Source organism: Pinus tabuliformis, chromosome 9 (assembly GCF_031772625.1).
Source record: "Pinus tabuliformis cultivar Carrire ecotype Pingquan chromosome 9, CPIR1, whole genome shotgun sequence".
In the NCBI taxonomy this organism is placed as follows: Eukaryota; Viridiplantae; Streptophyta; class Pinopsida; order Pinales; family Pinaceae; genus Pinus; species Pinus tabuliformis.
In genome coordinates, this window is record NC_142307.1 from 601,824,804 (window position 1) to 601,832,739 (window position 7,936).

At 34.4% G+C, this 7,936-nt stretch overlaps 1 long non-coding RNA gene across 1 annotated transcript; it reads right to left on the reverse strand.

Annotated features, from left to right (window-relative positions):
* Positions 1–802: 802 nt before the first annotated feature.
* Positions 803–3,430, reverse strand: LOC149150008 (uncharacterized). The gene is made up of 3 exons (XR_016262975.1): positions 3,202–3,430; positions 2,757–2,864; positions 803–1,132 (listed from the first exon to the last, which is right to left on the reverse strand). It is a non-coding gene; the product is annotated as an uncharacterized LOC149150008 (long non-coding RNA).
* Between the last annotated feature and the right edge of the window lie 4,506 nt (positions 3,431–7,936).

Genomic DNA, 7,936 nt, shown 5'->3' on the forward strand with positions numbered 1-7,936 from the left:
ATTTTCCATCATAAATAAGGTCAAAACAACAAATAATATATTTTAGATTCTAATTTATTAATTATATATTAATAAATAATAAATAATAATATAATTGGAAGTAGCGATAGAGTGTTGTATTAAGACACTTTGTGATGTGAAGGTCACCAGTTCTAAGTGGGAAAAATGAACCATGCTAAGGGTTAGTGTGGCCCAAGTTAGGTATCATCCCCTCTTGATTATGGCCACTTAGATGCCTGTGGGATTGTAGCTACTCAAGCCACAAGTTAACCGTGTCATTTAACTCAAAAGTCACATAACTTAGCAAAAAAAAATATAATATAATATATCAAATATAATTTTTTTTTAACAAAAACATTATTTACCTATATTATATAAATAAATAGTTTTCTATTATAAATATGATATTTTAAATTCTAATTTATTAATTTTATAATAAATTATAAATTATAATATAACATATTAAATATGAGAAAATTTTCACAATAAAAATGAAATTTAAAAATATATTTTTAAACATCATGTTATTTTAAATATTAAATTGAATTCATCCCTGTTTAATTGTAAAAAAAATTATGATCTTTTAATCCTCCAAAGGTTAACAAAAATTATGATCTTTTAATCCTCCAAAGATTAACACATAAATGCATTAATGAGTTCGTATTTGTGAATAATAATCTCAAATTTCACTTCAGAATCCCTAATCCCATTACTCGGAATCTTACTATTACTATGCAGTTGAAAAGTCCTAATCTCATTAATGAGAGTTTCACCATTATTATCAAGAATCTCACAATTAGTATGAAACAGTTAAAAGCTCTTAATCTCACAATTATTTTCTTCATAATAATAATTCTTTTTGCTTAACTTACAAACTTGAAAATCAATTTATATTTATGCTCGATTCTAAACAAATAAACAAATTCATGAACAGCTGAGGCTACGGTGAAAATGGGAGATGTCGATGACACATCTGATTCTGATTGCAATGTTGAGCCTGATGATGACCATGAGGATCCCGAGACATTCAGGGGAGGATTTAACACGGATGGGGCAAACCACTATCTCGAGGAAAACTCTGACATCTCTGAGAAAAACTGAAGAAGGAACTCAGAGGGAAGGATGTTCCTGCCTGTCAAAAGAAAAATCCATGTTACAAATAACTTTCAAACATGGTCAATGTTATAACTCTCATTTCGTGTGATCTATATAGCATCAGGGATATCCAAACATAAACCTGTTCATGTATATATTTGTGTTTGATTTCGTTCATGTTAGTTGGATTTTGAAATATTTCTGAAATCTGTAATCAAATAAGTTCAGGGTTTGTGTGTATAAACTCAATTTAGGCAAGTTCAAGGTTTACGTGTATAAATTTAATTTATGTATTTGAAAGGCTTTAATTTATATGGAATTATTTTGAAAGATAAAGTTTAAATTTTGAAATATTTCTGAAATCTGTAATCAAATAAGTTCAGGGTGTGTGTATAAATTTAATTTAGGCAAGTTCAGGATCTGTGTGTATAAATTTAATTTATGTATTTGAAAGACTTTAACTTATATGGAATAATTTTGAAAGATAAAGTTTAAGTTTAAAGAGAATATTTTGTGAACAATTTAGTTATAAAGAGCTATTTTTAGTAAATTTTAGAATATTTTAAAATTTTGATAAAAATGAGTGAAACTAATGACTTTATTCATATACATCAAACTTTTTAAATATTAAAAAATATATTCTAAAATTTTGATAAAAATGAGCGAAATTAATAACTTTATTCATATACATCAAATTTTTTAAATATTAAAAAGTCTATAATAAAAAGTTACTCTCTGACACTATTAAATTTCACTCAATATCAAATAACTGATCACTTTTCCAAAATATTCTAAAATCTACAATCTTATGCTTCAGTCTTACAAACAAGTTTTGAAATTGTTAGATTTCATTCCATGTCAGATGATTTTATTATTTCAACATAATTTATAAAATTGCTACATAAGGCAGTACATTATTCATAATCAACACTGTAAAAGATCTGGATTATTTAAATAGTGCTGGGTTAACTGGCCGCACAGATTCAAACAGGGCACTCTGACAGGCTACCCTTAAGGAATTTTCTATAATGCTATCTCAAATTAAACTTTACAGAAAGGCAGATTATAAAATGGAAATTGTTTTCTAGATATTGATTTCCAGACATTACAGTTCAATTAGTTTCCTAAGTAAAACGTACGTAAGATTCACCCACTTATTTTTTTAGTTAGAAGATTCACCCACTATTTACACCAGAATTCCCATCAAATGCTTAAGAAGCCCATCGACGCTTTAAAAAAACTGAATTGAAATAAAAATGACCACTGTAGTTTAATTATGGAAATAATATGAAATTTGTGAAAATTGAGAGATACAAAGTTTAGATTTAATGGTTATGATCCTGTTTACAAAGAGGAGAATAAATTCTAAACTTTTAAAGATTTACTGAAAAAAAATTGCAACCTCATATTTCATATTTGTTAATTATACCAAATCTGTAAAAACTAAAAGATCCAAGCTTCAAAGCCCTGATTGAAATCTTGTTTAAAAAAAAACAAATCCTAAACACTAAAAAAATAAAAAAGAAAATTGAAACCTATATTTGTTAACTATATCAAATTTGCTTTCTGCCTTAGATTTTATATGCTGAACTGAAAATATTCTCTTGAGATTGCAAAATATCACTAATTTTAATGAGCCTGTGGAAAACAGGAACGCCTACCAGAAATTGAAGATGAAGCAAAAGCCGGAGCTGTTGTGTTGCCAAACACAGAGCCTCCAAAGGAACTCCCTGTACCTCCAAACGAACTTGAACTCCATTTCCCAATTGCTGATCAAATTCAAATGTCAAATAACAAATTTACAAATTCACCAAAACTGGAAACTAATGGGGTTTATAATTCTGCTGGTTTTTTTTTCAGAACGAAAAAGCATAATAACATTATATTGAGACTATATAAAGGTTCCAGATAATACAACAATCAAGCTTATAGAAGCTGGATGATCTTGTTCTTGAAAACAAAAACTGTGGGAAATGACCCTTCATAAAGGGAGAAAGACGATCTGAGCAGAAACCATATCGGAGACAGATACAAATTTTAACTGCTGGTTAACTGAATGGAATCGAGGAAGAAATATACAAATTGAATGAATTAAAGGGTACTTACAATTGCTGGACCCAAACACGACCATACTTTTTGTTGCAGACGCACTAAACAAACAGACAGTCTGCAATCCTCAAATTTTCTTGACAACTGCCAAAATTTAGCCCAGTCCGGAACAACAGAATTTAGCCGAGTTTAAACAAGGAAACAATGCATTCATTCATTCATTACACGGAGGCTTTAATAGCCATCTGGGTATGCCAGCAAGGCTCTAGCTGATGACTAGGGTCGTGATGTAAGCGCTGCTGTGCTGCCACCGTGGCGTTACTGTAATGTTCCAACCACTCTGCTCAGCGTCAAAGAAACGCCACTAAGTTCTATCTAAATCCGCGTCCACGCAGCTGTAGTGAATAATTTATTGATATTGTTGGCGTCGAGATAACGCTGACGATGTATCCGCGTTGGCCTGTGGTGGAAAATTTATTCATATGTTGACTGGTACAAGACGCGTGCCCAGCAAGCCCATGAGCAAGTCTGGTCGTTGTTCATTTTTTAAGATGGAAAGTTTATTTGTCTTCTTCATTGTTGGGTTCTCTATCATATAATTTCAGGGGGATAGAGGAGGAGGTTGGGTTTTAATTTCAAATGAAATAGAGAAAAAACAATTACGTGGGTAGTTATATAAATTAAATGACTGGTAAATATATATAAATATTAATTTATAATAGACATTAAAAAACTTATCTCATAATATATTACATTGCTAAGATTTGCGTTACACGGGGTCGAATTCCACCCGCTGCCACTATAACAGCGAGAAGGAACCGCTCAGCCCGCAAGGAACGGCCCCTTAGGGTAAGAGGGACCCGTGATAGAACGGCCCCTTAGGGTAAAACGGACCCGTGACCTGCACAGCGGCATGAACGACTTAGCAGACCGTTCGCTGACCACGAGACCAAACTCCTGCAAGCAAGTATGAGTTATATATTTAAAACCAAAATAAATCCAAGTTAATTTTGGATCTACTAAGTGTCGAGAGATCAAATTTCTCAAAAATCTTTCTGAATGCAAGACTTGAGGAAATGTTTACACATTCATAGATTTGATTCCTCTTATTCCTTGCTAGATCTACACTTAAAATAAATCTATCCCAAAAATATTTTTATTTTCAATTTTATTGGTAATATTCCTATAATTACATATATATAAGTTACTTTTCTAACCCTTTTTATAATTTAATTTTTAAATGTGATATATATATATATATATATATATATAAAATTTAAATTTAAAAATAAAATAATTACGACTATAATTCATTATTTAAAAATATTTTAATTTTAATTTTATTAAATCCTATATATATTCACATGTTTTTATGAAGTTTCATATATATAAAATGTTTATTGTAAATATTTAATTTTTATAGGTTTATTAATTATATTTAAATATAATTTTTTGGAATATAATTTACATATATGAATTATTATTTTAATTTATGTATTTAAATAAATTTTAATTTATTGAAATATATATAAAAATATTATTATTTTTAATTATATGTTTATTAATTGAATTTTTAAGAGAAATCGACAACATAGTTACACCATTCGAGCTGCAACATGTCGAACTATGAGACTTAAATCTAAATGTAGAGGATCACAACAATTCCACACAACTATTCAAGCTAAACTCAATTGAAAAAATAAAATTTTAATATATCATAAATATATAAAAAAATTATTTTTTTTAATAATTATTTTTTATTAAAATATAGCTAATACAAATTCAACCATAAAACGATCAAAATAATCCTAACCTTAAACAATAATTAATAATATAATTAGGAAAACTCTTCAAAGTCTATGGAACAAAGGATGGCTTGACTAGGGGAAGGCGACTCGAAGGAATCCTAGTCATGATTAAGGTTTGAAGTTTGAACATGGTTGTGGCCTTGCTTGGGCCAAGAGCAGTTGGGTGCTTTGATCTCTAGAATTTCTTAGTTGGTTCACATTTACATGGTGGAAGGGAGAAGGATCGAGTTTTTCTTTTAGCTGGCGTTGACTTGCTTATGACATGTTTTTTCTACTAAGTGAGAGGTTATTCCATTTTTTTGTTGTTTACACCTTGTGTCCTAGTAATTGATAATAGTTTAACCTATTATCAATTAATAGGTTAAACTATTAATTGTAATGTAGGATGGGATATGTGGGATGGGAGGTGCATTGTAATGTCCCCAGTTAAATTACTTTTGCTAAAATGAATTTCTATTTTGCAATTGGGTGTTGGGAAAAATTTTGGCATGTAAACTTAGGAAAAGTGGGTGGAGGGAGTCCCCACTTAATTTTTGGAGAGATGGAGGCCACCAACATTAGAGAAAATGAAAGATTAAATTGATAATGGAATATGGGGCCCACATAAAGTACACACTTGGGGAAGAAAGAATTTGAATTCCTTGAGGCAAATCGAATTGGTGGAGGGACCCACAAGGAATGCATGGCCAACAATTATAAAAGGAAGGAATGAGGGATCAATAGGGGTCTTTTGTCTATTTGAAAATCGAATTTGCCTTCGTTGTTCATCTGAGCCAATATTGTGCCATTTAGCACAAGAGCTTCCCAAGGAGAGAAGCTCAACCTTTCTTTGGTGGACTTCGAGTGCCACCGTAGGAAGGCTTTCCTTCATCACTGAGACTGGAAGAGGTATCAACTACAGGTCCCACGCATTTCTGCAGTAGAGCACGTAGTCTGGGAGCCACCATTGCACATAGGGAGGATTCACTGGTTGTTTGTGGAGATGGGTTGTTGGGGAATTGATCGAAGAAGCTACAAGAGTGTTCTTTATAATTTTCATGAGTGTGGAGGGCAGCGACAACCAAGAGGACCAACCTACAAGCAACTCTCACTTTATCATACACATGATTGCATCATCTCCTCCATGACTACGCAGTCATTGGAGTGAGACTCTTTTGGGGCAGCATCATCCGGGGGAGTTTGGAGCTGGGTTGCTGGGAAATCATTGGGAGGGAAATTTGAGGAGGATTTCTAGAGTTTGGAGAGAAGAGATTGATAGGAGTTGCCACAGTAATAGAATCCAAATTTGGTGGAGGGCCAAGCTATGAAGGGTCAAATTTCAAAAGTTGGAACTAAGGGAAACCCTTTCTGGGGTTTTTTGGGTTTCTGGGCAAGGAGCACTCTCCTAATTTTATAGAATTTTATGGGCACTCTAGAGTGGGTAAATTAGAGCTTGAAGTTAGCCAACAAAGTAGTTTTGAGGGCACATCACAACATTCTGGGTGCAACAAAGATTACAACAACTGGGCACTTTTGTATCATCCACCTGAGGCTTGTAGCTTGCCTTGTGCAAGCCCAGGTGCACTCCTTACATCTTCTATTGTACTCCAACAATTATAATTAATAAAAATTGGCCAATTTGGTGTTCTGGGCAGAATTTCTTGTTTACATGTGTCTTTGCTGAGTAAATTTTTGTGTTGAAATTGTTGCTTGTCTTTGTTATCTCTATAAATTTCCATTAGGATTATTACAATGGTATCATAGCATGATCTTTGCCAGTTGTGGAATATCCAGCAAGATCATGAAGATTTGGGCATGTATGCACTGTGATGGGTGAACTATAGACAAACCCATGACTCAAGGGAGAGTGAGTATCATTGAGGGAGAAATGACCCTCACCCACTTTGATGGTTCAGCTAGGAGTTTTGTCAGAAAATGGGTACAAGAATTGGACACATATTTCCAACTAAACCCAATGAGGGAGACCGACGCTATTAGACATGCCACTTTGCACTTGGATGGAGATGCTATGGAATGGTGGTACCGAGGGCTGATCCCTTTGGGTCATGTACATATCACATCCTACAAAGAGTTCACATAGAGGCTCGTGGAGAGATTTGACCAAAAGGATACCAAACCCTCTCATAGGGAGTGGATAGGACAAGGAAAGCTAGAGGATGAGACCAGGAGGCATTTCTACTAGTGGAGACAGGGCTTTAGATGTCATAAGCTCGATGAGGAGGTTGAGCAGGAGGACATACAGGATGGTGAGGGGCACATCAATATACCCAGTGTGGGCAGAGTCACCATTGTTGGAGGCCTCTTTGGTAGCTCCAACTGACACCTTGGTTGAGGGAGTAGAGCATACACTTGGAGGGACATCTATTGATGAGATGCCGATAGTTGATGAGGTACCCAGTGCTATGACCCTGTTTTTAGACGATGGTTGCCCACAACAGGTTGATGAGGCGCCTGGAGGCATACTTGTCATTGAGGAGGTACCAGAAGAGACGAAGGGGTCTAGAGTGGTGACCAATTTTACAGAGGATAGCTACCCTCCACAGTTTCATCAGTTCCAGGCTAGCCTTCTACCGTGAGGAAAGAAGGCCATGACAGTGTGAGAGGTCATTCTACAACAAAACAAGGAGTTGGAGGGAATGAGAGCAGTTTGTGCTGAGTCAGCGTTTAGAATGGTTGGGTTCCCTAATGGTTCAATTGGAGTGCACATTGGAGCAATGGGGAAACCCTACTCAGACATCACAGGCTAGTAGCACTAGCAAGTTACCACTACACATTGGAGAGGGAGAGGTAGAGTCACCTTGACATATTTTATGTGTTGACCAGGATGGCGAGATGAGGCAACATGAGTTGCGTAGGGTGCATCCTTGGTAGGATGGAGGGTTAGTTCCATGTACGACAACTTAAGCTCTCAATCCTTCCCTTGGGGTTGGATGGCAAGAGATATTGAGTTAGTATCTGGTGGAGTTGGCTAGGAGGTTAGATGC